At 36.9% G+C, this 14,413-nt stretch overlaps 1 protein-coding gene across 13 annotated transcripts in view; it reads right to left on the bottom strand.

Moving 5' to 3' along the window:
• MARCH8 (membrane associated ring-CH-type finger 8) overlaps positions 1-14,413 on the bottom strand; it is a 129,286-nt gene that overhangs the window by 87,679 nt on the left and 27,194 nt on the right. Inside the window, exons 1-2 of one of the 13 annotated variants that reach the window (XM_021073806.1) lie at positions 4,490-5,419; positions 2,816-2,901 (exon numbers count right to left, since the gene is read on the bottom strand). The exons of 8 other annotated variants lie outside the window; for them this stretch is intronic. The gene's annotated coding sequence lies outside the window, so the exon portion shown is untranslated. 4 more of the 13 variants (XM_021073809.1, XM_013983461.2, XM_021073808.1 and 1 more) reach the window with 4 other exon arrangements.

The following is a 14,413-nucleotide window of genomic DNA, read 5'->3' as shown; positions in this document are numbered from 1 at the left end:
GTTACAAATGAGCAATTTCAATCTTTGAGTCAAAAATCTAACGAAGACTCCAGAGTCAAAGAAGGGCATAAGACATGCTGTCACACCAAAGGGTTATCACTTCAAAGCCTTATTCTCTCCACTCAACCAGGGAAGAGAGCTCTCTCACAAGCAACTCACATCTGGCCACTGTCTCATCTCCACTAAGCCAAGAGGTAGAAAGGCACAAACTTAACGTATCAAGACTATGAGAATTTTAGGGAAGATGGTAGAGTAACACCACAAGGTCTCCATACACCACTCACTGAAAAACAGTCTGAGACAAAGCTTTGTTTGACTTGGTCTGTTAACACTATATGCTTCAAGAATAATGAGCTTATTAAAAAAAATTAACAAAATGAATCTTAAAATTTAAATGCAATAGAATAAAGCAGTAACTACCAGAAAACATACACGCAATTACCAAAAGTGAAGGGAAAAAATCATAAAACACACAAAAGTATTCTAAAGGTTAAACAAAGTTTACTCAGAAACAAATTGAAGACTATGGTTTGTTAGTTTTGAAATCCCCTAGATAATTCAGAGTATGACTAGAGGTAATAAAGAGTAATATAAATGTTACATAAAAAACAAGTTAGCAATCCTAAAGATCACTAGAAAACAAAATACAAAGTATAAACAGTTTAAACATGATAAATCAAGAGAAATAAACTGAAAAGTATAGAAACACCACCTCTGAATAGTAATGCTGGAAAGAAAACACAACAGTTGAAAGCACCTGCAAATCTTAAGTGCTTTACATGCATTATTTCATTTGATTCTCATAGCACTGCCGAGGCTGAGAAACTGTTTTATCTCCGTTTCACACACAGCTTAGAAAAGGTAAGGAATTCCTGTGATGACCCAGCAGTAACAAACCCAACTAGTATCCATAAGAATGCGAGTTCAATCCGTGGCCTCACTTAGTAGGTCAGGGATCTGGCATTGCCATGAGATGTGGTGTAGGTCGCAGCCGCGGCTGGGATCCTGCGTTGCTGTGGCTGTGGCATAGGCCAGCAGCTGTAGCTCCAGTTCTACCCTAGCCTGGGAACTGCCATATGCTGCACCTGCAGCCCTAAAAAGAAAAAAAGAAAGAAAGGAAAAAAGAAAGAAAAGTTAAGTAACTTGCCCAAGGCTTCTTAGCCATATTTCACTAAATGTTAAGTAGCCCATGGCGACTTACAAAATGAACCTAAAATATGTAGGTTTTTTCCTTTTTTTCAAACCATGGTACTCAGAAAGACAAATCATAGTGTGTTGCTGCCTTTGCTATGGTAAAGAAGAGTTATTATGATCACCATGGATATAGACAATAATAAAGAATCCACATTTGGAGTTCCTGTTGTGGCTCGGTGGTTAACGAATCCAACTAGGAACCATGAGGTTGCGGGTTTGATACCTGGCCTTGCTCAGTGGGTTAAGGATCCGGCGTTGCTGTGAGCTGTAGTGTAGGTTGAAGATGTGGCTCAGACCCCGCCCGAGTTGCTGTGGCTGTGGTATAGGCCGGTGGCTACAGCTCCAATTAGACCCCTAGCCTGGGAATCTCCACGTGCCGCAGGTGAGACCCTGGAAAAGACAAAAAAGAAAAAGAAAAAGAATCCACTTTTGAAGTATTAAATAGTAACATGCTTTCTGCTGTAATTTTGTCTACATGGAGTGACATTTGACCAAAGTAATGGGAATACGTTAAAAATTTGATTAAAAAAAATTTAGAAATTTCAAGGCAGTAAGACATGCCTGAAATAGTTGGGTCCAATTTACAACATAGTTAACTTTATCATTTTGAATTGACTTGCAAATTTATATTATAAACCATATAAAATATTGCATTTTAAAAATTATAGTCCTTATTGTGGGACCAATATCTTGTTTTTTCAAGGTAGCCATGTGATGATGTAACTTTGGGGTGCTGTCACTTGGTACTCAAAGACACAAGTAAGTATGCTGTGTGGCTTAATTGTTTTGGAATTTCTATATTTCCATTGTTCCTTGTACCAGAGTACCTTAAAGCTGCATACTGAAACAGGAGTGCTCTATATGTTATAAATCTGTGAGACCTGAAATTAATAGCACATCTTGGGGCATCAAAAAAAAAATAAAATAAAATTACAGTCCTTAAGCTATTATAACTATATGTTATATATATAACATATATAACATAACCTTAAACTATTGTAACTATATATAAGTAAATCCGTATCTTTAAACTATTCCAGTAGTTTCAAGGTCATTTTCTAACATGCAACCTCAAAGGCTAGAGCCAAGAAGAGAAGTGAGCTCCGTATTTGCCCAACAATGCTTCCTAATGGGAGGAGAATGAGCCCCTAAGGAAAACTGAGAGAGCCTGGGGCTCAAGTCTTGAGCCAAATGCAAGTGCCTGGCCAGGAGAATGCTGCCTACTGCAGGCCACTAGGTGGAATGGAGAATCTCAAGGAGCCGAGTAAACGTGAGGAGGGACAAGGCTGATGGCAAGTGAGTTAGAAGAGAATGTGGGGCACCTTGACTTCTGCACTGAATCAGGAAGACCTAAGTAGAACCACTCCACTATGTGTGTGTGAATTAGGTGATCTAGGAATGATTACGTGGGAAAGGGCCTGGATTATAATGTCTGAATTTTCCAGAAGATTCTGAAGCTGAGGAAAGTTAAGGAGGAATACCCAGGGGCACTCTTCAGGACAAATATGAGAATACTGAAAACACTAGTAGTTAACAAAAGGAAAAGAGGAGATTTGTTGGGGTTCTTTCACTTCTGAGAAAGGGAAGTGTAAGTCTAACAGACTTAAGAGATGGAAAATACCTTTTATGAAGTACAGAAATAGTCTACTTCTTCCAGTTCCTCCAAGTGCTCTTCAATGCTTGTCCTGCAGAGAACAGTATCTGATCCTTATAGATGAGGAAAGAGGGACAGAGGAAAAGTCAAGGCTGCAGCAGCCCAGAGCCCTTCCTGGGCAATCACCACACTGTAAGGAAGTGACCTACTTTAAATATTTCTGCTTCCTTTACTGAACAGTAGGGCTCCTTGAGGGGTCAGTCATGAAGCCAGGATTAGAATTACAGGGATAGATTCCAGCCATTCATGACAGGGTGTTTCTGTTTGGAAATGCTTACAAGCCCAAACTCAGTTGCTTAAACAGTAATGATTTCTATTTCTCACACTTTCACAGGTTGGCTGAGCAGGGTTCTGCTGCTCTTACCTGACTTACTTGTGCTGCACCATTGTGCCCAGGTCAGCTGGGGACTGGACTCAGTGAGGAAGGCTGGGCCTCCCTTTCCATGTGGCTTTCCTCACAGCCTTCTTCACACAATGGCAGCAGCATGCAGAGAGATCTGACCCACTGCACATCTGCCTCTGCTTGCATCACCTCTGCTGATGCCCCACCGACCCATTCAAGCCACAAGGTCAAGCCTGGTACCAAAGATGTGGAAACAGACTCTACCACTTGATAAGAGAAACAAGGAGACATTGCAAAGGGGCAGACACAGGGAGGTGATTCATTAGGGGCCACTGGGTGCCAATTTACCATCCATTGTTCTTGCTATTTTCCTCTCTGATAATAATTATTTTTATTGGTAGAGGTTTTTTATAATAAAGTGTTTTTATACCTATTTTATCTAAAAAAATTATGTTCTTTCATTTTAATGTGGGGGGAAGAAAGTTATTGAGCTCTATTTCTACTTCAGAATAAGGGATCCAAAAATATTTCAAGGCTTAAAGCCTAGAATTACTACTGGCAGCAATTCACATCGCTTGAAAATCTTACGATTCTTTACAAACACATAGATCTTTTGAAGCATCTTCATTAAATTGACCAAAGAAAACATTTTGGCCACATTTTATAACAGAAAAATCTAAGGCAGCTATATTTCAATTGAAATGTTTCCTGCAAAAGGAATTCTTGTCAGATCACACTATATAATGTAGCATATAATGCTGGTGGCACAGAGTGTCCTGCACCAGCCAGCTGTCATCCCATACTGGAGCAAGCATCTTCTCTACTCAATGCATTAGAGAAACCGGAGTGGGGCTTGCCTCACCATCCAAAAAATCTCTGTCCAGCCAGGACAAATCTTCCCAATGACCCCTGTCCACCCCATGGTCAACTCTATTCTTGTTCATTCTCATCTGCCCTCTTGGAATGCTTTCAACACTCGGCATACCAGGCCAAAACCTCCCTGGCCTTCAGAACACATCTCAAAACTTCCACTTTCTCAGAGCAAAGAAACAGCAAAACAAGCTCCACCACCCCTTTCTTACCATCCACAACACATACCCAATATTCTTTACGGTTTGACATTTAATTATATACAAAAACACCCCTTCGATATATGTGCTGGCTAATTTTATCTGTCCAGTTGAATAGGCCACAGTACTGAGATATTTGGTCAAACATTATTCTAGATGTTTCTATGAAGGTATATTTTTAGATGTGATTAACATTTAATTCAGCCGACTTTGTACAAAGGAAATTACCTTCCATAAGGTGGGTAGGCCTCATCCAATCATGTGAAGGCTTTAACAAAACAAACAAATAAAAAACCCTGGAAGAAGAGAGAATTCTGCCATCAAATTGCATTTGTTCTCAAACTCCAGATTCAACTCTTCTCTGGGTCCCCAGCCTGCCAGCCTACCCTGCAGTTTTTGGACTTGGCAGCCTCTACAATGACTTGAGCCAGTTTCTTAAAATCAATCAAAATCCCTCTCTGTTTATCTGTGAGTACACCACTGATTCTGTCTCTTTGGAGAACCCCAATACAATATACTATCTAGTTATAGATGATTCCCTACAGTGTAGAAAGCTTGGCCTATTTAAAAAGCTGAATTCTCTCTCTCTGGACTATTTCTTCAGCATTCCCTACGGTGTTACTAGATCATCATATATTTCTTTAGTACTCCCTATAGTGTTCTATATAGAGCAGGGGTGAAATATTTCTGGAATGTTGACTGGTGTTTCTTTATGACTAACCTTGAAGTCTTCCAGTTTCCTAACCTTTCTGTTCCACTGACTGTGATTTGCCTGGTAATGCATTAACAAAGCGTAAGTTGAAAGAAAGAAAAGCAACACTCACCTCATTTTCCTATGGATCAATCTCAAAGGTGCTTAAAGTCTACTAAAAATTTGGAACTTTAATACTATATTAATTTGCACACAGGTGGTAGAATGTAAAAATCTTAGGTTTACTGTTTGCTCTACGATCCTTTAAACCATTTTTGTTTGTTTGTTTGTTTTTCTCCCTCTAGACAGCACTTTCTAGTGGAAAAAAAAAAACAAAACTATAGTTAGAAAAAAATGTTTCGGTCAATCATCAAAACAGCAACCCAAAACTCTTACCCCAGGCTAGAGGTCAAATCAGAGCTGTAGCTGCTGGCCTACACCACAGTCAAGCAATGCAGGAACCGAGCCTCATCTGTACCCTCACCAAAGCTCACAGCAACACCAGACCCTTAACCCACTGAGCTAGGCCAGATTTTGAACCTGTGTCCTCATGGATACTAGTCAGATTCGTTTCTGCTGAGCCATGACGGGAACTCCAACCCAAAACTTTTAATTTAAAAGTAATTTAAATGTAAATCAGGAAATAGCTATTTGTTTTTCAAGTCAGCTATCACTTCTTCAGAGATTTTTACCTCATTATAAATCCCTTCTCTTTAGGAAGATAAAAAATATCTGAATAAATTAACAAAGACATAAAATATCTGAACCAAATAAATGGACAAGCATATATTTTCATAGGGATAAGAAAGCCAACATGACCCAAACACTGAAATAGATCATCCAACATTTTCTAAGTATCTCTAAGTATCAGGGAGCTGGGAAATTTTAAAAGAGAACTGATGTGTTCCTTTCCCTTTCTAAAATGTGTGTGTGTGTGTGGTGTGTGTGTGTGTGTGTGTGTGTGTGTGTATTTCCTTCCTAAAATATATTAGCTAATGCCCAGAACATACAGAATGCTCACATTCAGTAAGCTATTCTCAGAGATGTATATACATGTCTGCTCCCACCAGCTGAGTTATGAGCATCATCAGAAATTTGTATATACCTGTTAAAATAACCAGAATAGGCCCAACATGGAGTTGCTCATGCTAAACCCCATGTCAGGAAACCAAAACTTAACTAAGTTTCTGTGCTTGGCTCTCCCAGAAGAGGAAGACCAAGTTCAACCATCCAGCATTGCCTGCTTAACATAGCATTTCCACTCCAAAGCTTCCCTTTGCTCCACATAAGGAAAGTAACCTGCTTTAGCCAATCTGCAAACACCCAGTATAGCTTCCTTGTTCCTGCCCACTTTGGGCTATAAAAACCTCTCGCTTTGTATAATTAATTGGAGCTCCTTTCCATCTGCTAGACTGGATGATGCCCAATTCATGGATCACTGAATGAAAGTCTATTATATCAATAAATTGTCTATGAAAATGTTTTCTTTTAACATTCCCAAACCTGTTTATGTCCATTGTAGTTGTTATTACAACTGTATAATTTAATACTAAGTGAACTAATCACAAATGAAAAAAATGTGACTAGAAAAATAAGTTACTATTTCCATAAAAAGTAAGTTGAATACTTTGGAAATTATTCATCCATAAAGGCATATTATTTTCCTTAAAATTTTTTGACAAACTGGTTATAAGTAAAATAACTACAAAAGACTACAGAAAAACATTCTAAAAGACTTGAATTCTGTGCTCAGATTGCTTCAAAATCTTCTAAAGTCTCAATCTATTTTAAGGAAATTGAAGCTAGAAAATATAGAAGTTACTGTATAACTATAGTTAAAATGAGAACAATGATCCAGAACTCCAATCAGTGGACCCATACTCAAAGAAAAGACTCCAAACCTTGGTCAAAAGACTGGCCTCCTGAATTCCTCACTACCAGCAGAATAATTCATCAGTGGCAGTAACCTTGCATCTGAATGCTTCCTGAATACAAGTTAGTCTACTTAAAACTGAAATCTCCCTATAGGGTGACTAAAATTCAAAAATACACACACACTCACATACACATCCCAGGTATTCACTACAGCACTATTTGTAATGAGACTAAAGATGGCCAAAACGTCTATTAATATGGGCTTGGCTGAATAAACTACAGCATATTCACACAATGGAACATGTAGCTGCAAAAAGGCATAAAGAATGTCTCTATATACTTGTATTGAGTTATCTTGAGGAAACAATAGGAACAGCAAAAAGGAAAGAAAATTAAATATGGTGTTACCATTCATGTCAGATGGTGTTAGGAATCAGAAACAAACATGCACAAGTGTACATTCATGAAAACACACTTGCTTATATATTATAAATGAAATATGGGAAAGAGAGGAACAGGAGGAGGCAAGGATCAAAGCTAGACTTTTTTATTCTACCTTGTCCTGAAGACTTGGCCCTGGGACCATGTACACATTTTTTCTGTAATTATTAACAACAGCAGCAAAATCAAACAACCTTTTAATCCCTAAAATTTAAAAGCAAGTGAAAAAAACCTAAATATTTATTGAATTGGTGGTATAACCAAGTAAAAAGGAATTATTCAAATAATTTAAAGCACCATTTCAAGTACCTCTCCAGAGGAAACTATCCTAAAAATAAAAAGAATGGGAGAAAAATGTTTTTTAATTTTTAAGCCATTTTCAATAATCATAGTGTTAGCATAATACTGATAAATAAGTAATGGTATCAACAGTACTAGGAACCAAGATTTTTGTAAAACCAAATAAGTTCAGTAACATCCTCTATCCCTATATTTAAGTTTAGAAAACCAGCATGAAACCCATTAAGTGTTTTCTCTTACCGACAACATATTTCCCAGCTCTGTCCACTGGAAAAGCCGAGAAGCAACAACCAACCTGTGGTATCCATACTATAGTCTCCCACAACTTCATGCTAAAAGGAATCAGGCCTCGTTGAAGAAAGGGTTAACTCCAGAGGTACAGATAGAAATATATAAGCTGAGTGTGGACACTTTCTCATACCAGAAAGCTAGAATCCATCAAAGACATCATGTCAAAAAGACCCAGGAGCCAGCCAACCTGAGGGACAACTGGCCAAAGAAGGGACAATTTCATAATCAATAAAAAACCACTTGGTACTTAAGAAATAATCAAATATGTAAAATTCATGTGTTCATAATGATATTTTTAAAAATAAAGAAGAAATGATTGGCTATCTTTGAAGATATTAAGGACTTTCTAGGAGTTATAAATAAAGGAAAAGTATCACTTATTTAACCTGTTTTCCCTGTATGAAACATATCTCCAGGTAACTAAATAATTGACAAGGAGAAATTTCTCTATAGAAGTATTACAGCTAATAAATGAAGAGGAATGATGAAATAAGAATAGCAACATCTTGGAAACCCCGATTAAATAATCGATCTATGCAGATTATAAGTGGCCAATAATATCATAAAAGAAAAAAATCAGATATTATGTTGCTGGAAACCACTCTCTATGAAACATTCTTTTTTTAATGAAAAATACTTTCAAAATAAATTAACCTAAATCAAACCAAACCTATAAAACTAACAGTGGGATGGGAGGATGTACATGTTAAATGACACCACTGGGAGGCATACAGTGAAATTCATAGTTTGAGCAGCTCCACAAATAAGTAACAGGATTTACTCAGCAAAAATATTTCAAGAACAAAGAAAATAAATAAGAATGGGAAGCTATAGAATAAAAGATATTTATTAAAAAAAACACACCAACTGAAAGTACTGTATGGATGGATCATGCTTAAATTCTGATTCGAACAAAGCAACCCTGAAAAAAAAAGTATGAAGCAACTTTGAAGTGATAACAGTTCTGTGGTCAGTTCTAAGAAACAGCTCTTATCTTTCAGTGAAAGTACTGAAATATTTAGATAAAATATATAACTAGAATTTGCTTGAAATATGCAGTGGGAGAAGAAATACAAGGAAACAAAAGAGGCTGTGAGTAGATGCCAGCTGGGGGATGGATGTACAGTAGTTCATTATACTATTCCTCTACTTTTATATATATTTGAAAATTTCCATAATTAGGTTTTGAAAATTTGATGAATGACTGTAAGTCAAATGAGGCAGCACCAACCACAGATAGTAGTAGTCCTTTCGTGGCTGCACTCCATTAGAAGGTCACCATTCCACCCCATAACAATGATGGCAAGACTGCTGACAAGCACACAGTGTCCACCTAACAGATGCCTTAGAACAGGCAGTTACGAAAGCACTGTGCCAAGACTCATTCAATAGATTTTTAATTAAATATGTCTATTCAGGCCTATAAAATAATAATAATAATGACTTAGCTATAAATTTGATAACAATGAACTACCGTAGTATTAAGTGTTTAACAAATAAGAAAAAGAATCACTGATACTTTTCTGCCTGTTATTACAGTGTTAATTAACTTCGGTATTTCTATTTTAGAAAAATGAACCTTGACTAAATCACTACCTTTAAAAATCACTTACATACAAACACCAGTACTCTTCCAAAGCAGGACTTCCAACTGAGCCTGTACTGGAATCACTCCAGGAAAGGTGAGGGAGATTTTGCACATGACTGAGGTTATTGGCAGGGTCAGACCTGCTAAAGGCCTGTTTACAAAAAAAGACCAGGGTAGGGCACGATTCATTCTTAAGTAAGACTCTGAGTTTAATCCAAAGAAAGCCACAGGGCATGAGAACACAGTGTGTGGCTTGGAGAATAACATGTTGTCTGTCATCCACACTACACCGCATAAAACAAGGGAGCTGTAAATAGAGTTAAAGACACTTCTCAAAAAGACTCTGTAGAACAATGAAAGCTCAAGGAATGGACAGCACAGGAAGCAGCAGCTGTTAGTCACAAACTGAGGGCACCATGGGTGATCGTGACATTGCAGAACTCCTACAAAAAGGCTGAGGAATTGACAACTGGGTAGCTCCAGAAGGACTGGAGGTTAAGGTAAGGTTAGAATTTGGAGGATAAAAGATAAGACAGTCAAGAAGTTATTAGAACCTCTTTCTGCTCACATGGCCAGGCGAATAAAATGTGCCACAAGGAAAACTAAGAACTGGTACTCTGAAGAGTGGATAATATTATCCAGGACAAAAATACACCCTACTTCCCGGCAGAATTCATATTCAAGTGGTCTCTTGAGGAAAATAACTTTAATTGGGGTCCTCTGGATTCTCACAGATCAAAAAGCTCATGATCAAGTAGTCTCTAGAGGAAAATAACTTTAATTGAGGTCCTCTAGACTCTCACAGATCAAAAAGCTCACGATCAAAATTGACCATATTTTACCATATACACAAAGAAATATTATTTCTATGAGTGACAGCAGAGAGAACCAACAACAGAAATATTTGAAGAGGTAAGAGCTGAGAATTTTCCAAAAAAAAAAAAAAGACAAACGATTTGAAGATAAAAGCAATACAGTATATAGCAACTAGTATAAATGAAAAACCAACAGCTAAACACATAGTAGTAAACTACAAAATAAAACCAAAGAAAAGATTTTAAAATAGAGAAAAAAGGACAGATTACAACTAGATGTGACTAGAGAATTCTTACCAGTAACAACAAATGCCAGAAGATAGCAGAATATTGTCTTCAAAGTACAGAGAAAATGTAACTGTCATCTAGCACTGCAGCCCAGAAAAACTGCATCTCAAGAATGAAAATGAAATAAAGACATTTTCAAGTAAAAAAATAACAGAGTTTATTACCAGCATACATCCAATAAAGAAAGTCAAAGACTATATCACAGAAAAGCTAAAAAAAAAAATCTCAGAAAGGAGATCTGTGACACCAGAAGAATGATATACAAGTATTGGTAAACATGCAAGTAAAAAAATGTAAAAGCATTTCTCATACTAAAAATAATAATTTGCAATTTGTGGCTTGAAACAAAGAAAATAGAAATCTGAAAAACCAAAGTGTTTAAGTGAGGGAGGAGAGGTCACTAGAATTAAAATATTTTAAAATCTTTGTACTTCTTGTAGGGCAATTAAGATATTGAAAACTTGGAGTTCCTGTTGAGGCTCAGCAGTAACAAACCTGACTAGTATTCATGAGGATACAGGTTCTATTTCCTGGCCTCACTCAGTGGGTTAAGGGCCGGGCATTGCCATAAGCTGTGGTGTAGACTACAGATACGGCTTGGATCTGGCATTGCCATGGCTGTGGCGTGGGCCAGCAGCGGCACCTCCAATTCAACCCCTCGCCTGGGAACTTCCATATGCCACAGGTGCACCCCTAAAAAGACCAAAAAAATGATATTGATAACTTTAGGTTTGTTAACTTTAAAGTCTATGGTAGTATCTCAAGAATAAACTATGAAAAAACTCCCAAATCAATACAGAGAGAAAACAGCATAATAAAAAAATAACTGCAAAAACCTAATATTTTTTTTAAAGAAGAGCAAACAGAAAAGAGGAAAAAAAGGTGCACAGAAAAGCACCAACAGCAAGTACAAGTGACAAGTATCACTGCAAATACATCAATAATCATAATATACATAAATTAATTTAAATTTCAGATTAAAAGACAGATTATCAGGTTATTTTATGAAATATAAACAGCTTCATAGCATCAATTATATACAAGACATACACAATAACACAAAACATCAAAAATAAAAGAATTAGAAATGTTGGTATTTCCATTGTGGCACAGTGGAAATGAATATGACTAGTATCCATGATGATGAGGATTTGATCCCTGGCCTTGCTCAGTGGGTTGGGGATCTGGCATTGCCATGAGTTGTGGTGTAAGTCAAAAACGTGGCTTGGATCCCACACTGCTGTGGCTATAGCATTGGCCAGCAGCTCCAGACCAGACTGGACCCCTAGCCTGGGAACTTCCACATGCTATGGGTGCAGTCCTAAAAAGCAAAAAAAAAAAAAAAAAAAAGTTGTCCACAGTAAGTGAGAGAAAGTTGAAAAAACATAGTCTTAATGAATGGACATCTCAACTGAAAAATAAAAACTATGAAATAAAACCAAAGAGAAATCCTAGAATGGAAAAGAATGAAAACTCAATGGATGATCTTAACATAGATTGGAGATGACAGAAGAGTTAGTGAACTGAAAAACAGACTAATATAAATTATCCAAGCTGAAAAGTGAAGGAAAAAAAGACTAGAAAAATGAGCACACTCTTACAAATCTTATATATTACAAGGTAATATCAAGCAGTATAAGACACATATAGAATTGGAGACCTAGATGGATAAGAGAGTGAAATTGGAGCAGAAAAAGTATCTGGACATACAATAGCCATAAACCTCCCAAATTTGATGAAAAATACTGACTTATAAATCCAAGAAACTCAGTGAGCCTGAAGTAGGAGCAATATAAACAGAACTGCACCTGAGCATCATAAATTGCTGAAAATCAAAAATAAAGAGAAAAATCTTGAAAACACCTAGGAAGAAATAATAATGATAACAATGATAACAGCAACAGTATGAATGATTGCTTTTTATTAGAAAAAAAAGCCCAAAATGATGAAATACTGCTATGCTAGGAGAATTCCATATGCAGGAAAAATATCCTTCAAAAATTAAGTAAAATAAAGATGTTCCAATAAAAAATACAGAAATTCATCCCCAGAAAATGACACCTAATAAAAACTAGAATCTACAAAATGTAATGAAGGGTACCAGAAATGGTAAATATGTGGGTAAGCAAAGAACTATCTTTCATTAATTTCTTCAGAAGATTCTGGCTGCTTAATGCAGTAAGGGTAACACTGGATCTTACAATGTAGGTTTATGTAAAACATATGACAACAGAAGCACAATGAATGTGGAGGTAGTGGATTATATTTTTTCAAGGTGCTTATATTTCACAAAAATTGGTTAAAAAAATTACTCTAAGAGTAGGACAGACTGGGATAAGGTAAGGATGCATGCTGCAATAGGAAATAAAATGACTAGAAAAATGTTACTAAATGGAATACTAAAAAATAATGAATAGATTAAGAGAGGAAAAGAGTAACAGAAAAAGAAAAAAATATCTAGACCCAACCTACAGTCAGTTCTCATTATGCAGTTATGTTCTATAATGTCACCACAAATATGGAATTAGTGAATACGGAACCACTGCTCCTAGGAGAAACACAAAATTAGGTTCCTACAAGCCTCTGGTCATGACACTTTAGTCAACCATCATCAAAATTCTCAACAAAATCTTAGCCAACCGAATCCAACAACATATCAAAAAAATTATACACCATGACCAGGTAGGGTTCATCCCAGGTTCACAAGGATGGTTCAACATATGCAAATCAATCAACATCATACATCACACTAACGAAAGAAGAGTCAAAAATCATATGATCATCTCAATAGATGCAGAAAAAGCATTTGACAAAGGTCAACATCCATTCATGATCAAGACCCTCGCCAAAGTGGGTATAGAGGGAACATTCCTGAACATAATCAAAGCCATTTATGATAAACCCACAGCAAATATAATACTCAGTGGGGAAAAACTGAAAGCCTTCTCCCTCAAATCTGGAACAAGACAGGGATGCCCACTCTCACCACTGCTCTTCAACATCGTTTTGGAAGTCCTAGCCACAGCAGTTAGACAAACAAAAAAATAAAAGGCATCCATATAGGAAGAGAAGAGATCAAACTGTCACTGTATGCAGATGACATGATACTATACCTAGAAAACCCTAAGGACTCAACCCCAAAACTCCTTGAACTGATTAATAAATTCAGCAAAGTGGCAGGATATAAGATTAACATTCAGAAGTCAGTTGCATCTCTGTATACCAGCAATGAAACATTAGAAAAGGAATACAAAAATACGATACCTTTTAAAATTGCACCTCACAAAATCAAATACCTCGGAATACACCTGACCAAAGAGGTAAAGGACCTATATGCCAAGAGCTATAAACTTTAATCAAAGAAATCAAAGAAGATGTAAAGAAATGGAAAGATATTCCATGTTCCTGGATTGGGAAAATCAATATCGTAAAAATGGCCATACTACCCAAAGCAATCTACAGATTCAATGCAATCCCTATCAAATGACCCATGACATTTTTCACAGAACTAGACCAAACAATCCAAACATTTATATGGAACAACAAAAGACCCAGAATCGCCAAAGCAATCCTGAGAAACAAAAACCAAGCAGGAGGCATAACTCTCCCAGACTTCAAGAAATACTACAAAGCCACAGTCATCAAAACAGTGTGGTACTGGTACCAAAACAGACAGACAGACGGACAGATCAATGGAACAGAAAAGAGAACCCAGAAATAAACCCTGACACCTATGGTCAATTAATCTTTGACAAGGGAGGCAAGAACATAAAATGGGAAAAAGAAAGTCTATTCAGCAAGCATTGCTGGGAAACCTGGACAGCTGCATGCAAAGCAATGAAACTAGAACACACCCTCACACC

This window comes from Sus scrofa, chromosome 14, assembly GCF_000003025.6.
Source record: "Sus scrofa isolate TJ Tabasco breed Duroc chromosome 14, Sscrofa11.1, whole genome shotgun sequence".
In the NCBI taxonomy this organism is placed as follows: Eukaryota; Metazoa; Chordata; class Mammalia; order Artiodactyla; family Suidae; genus Sus; species Sus scrofa.
Note: the sequence above shows the minus strand (reverse complement) of the source record. Positions and strands in the feature narration are given on the sequence as shown.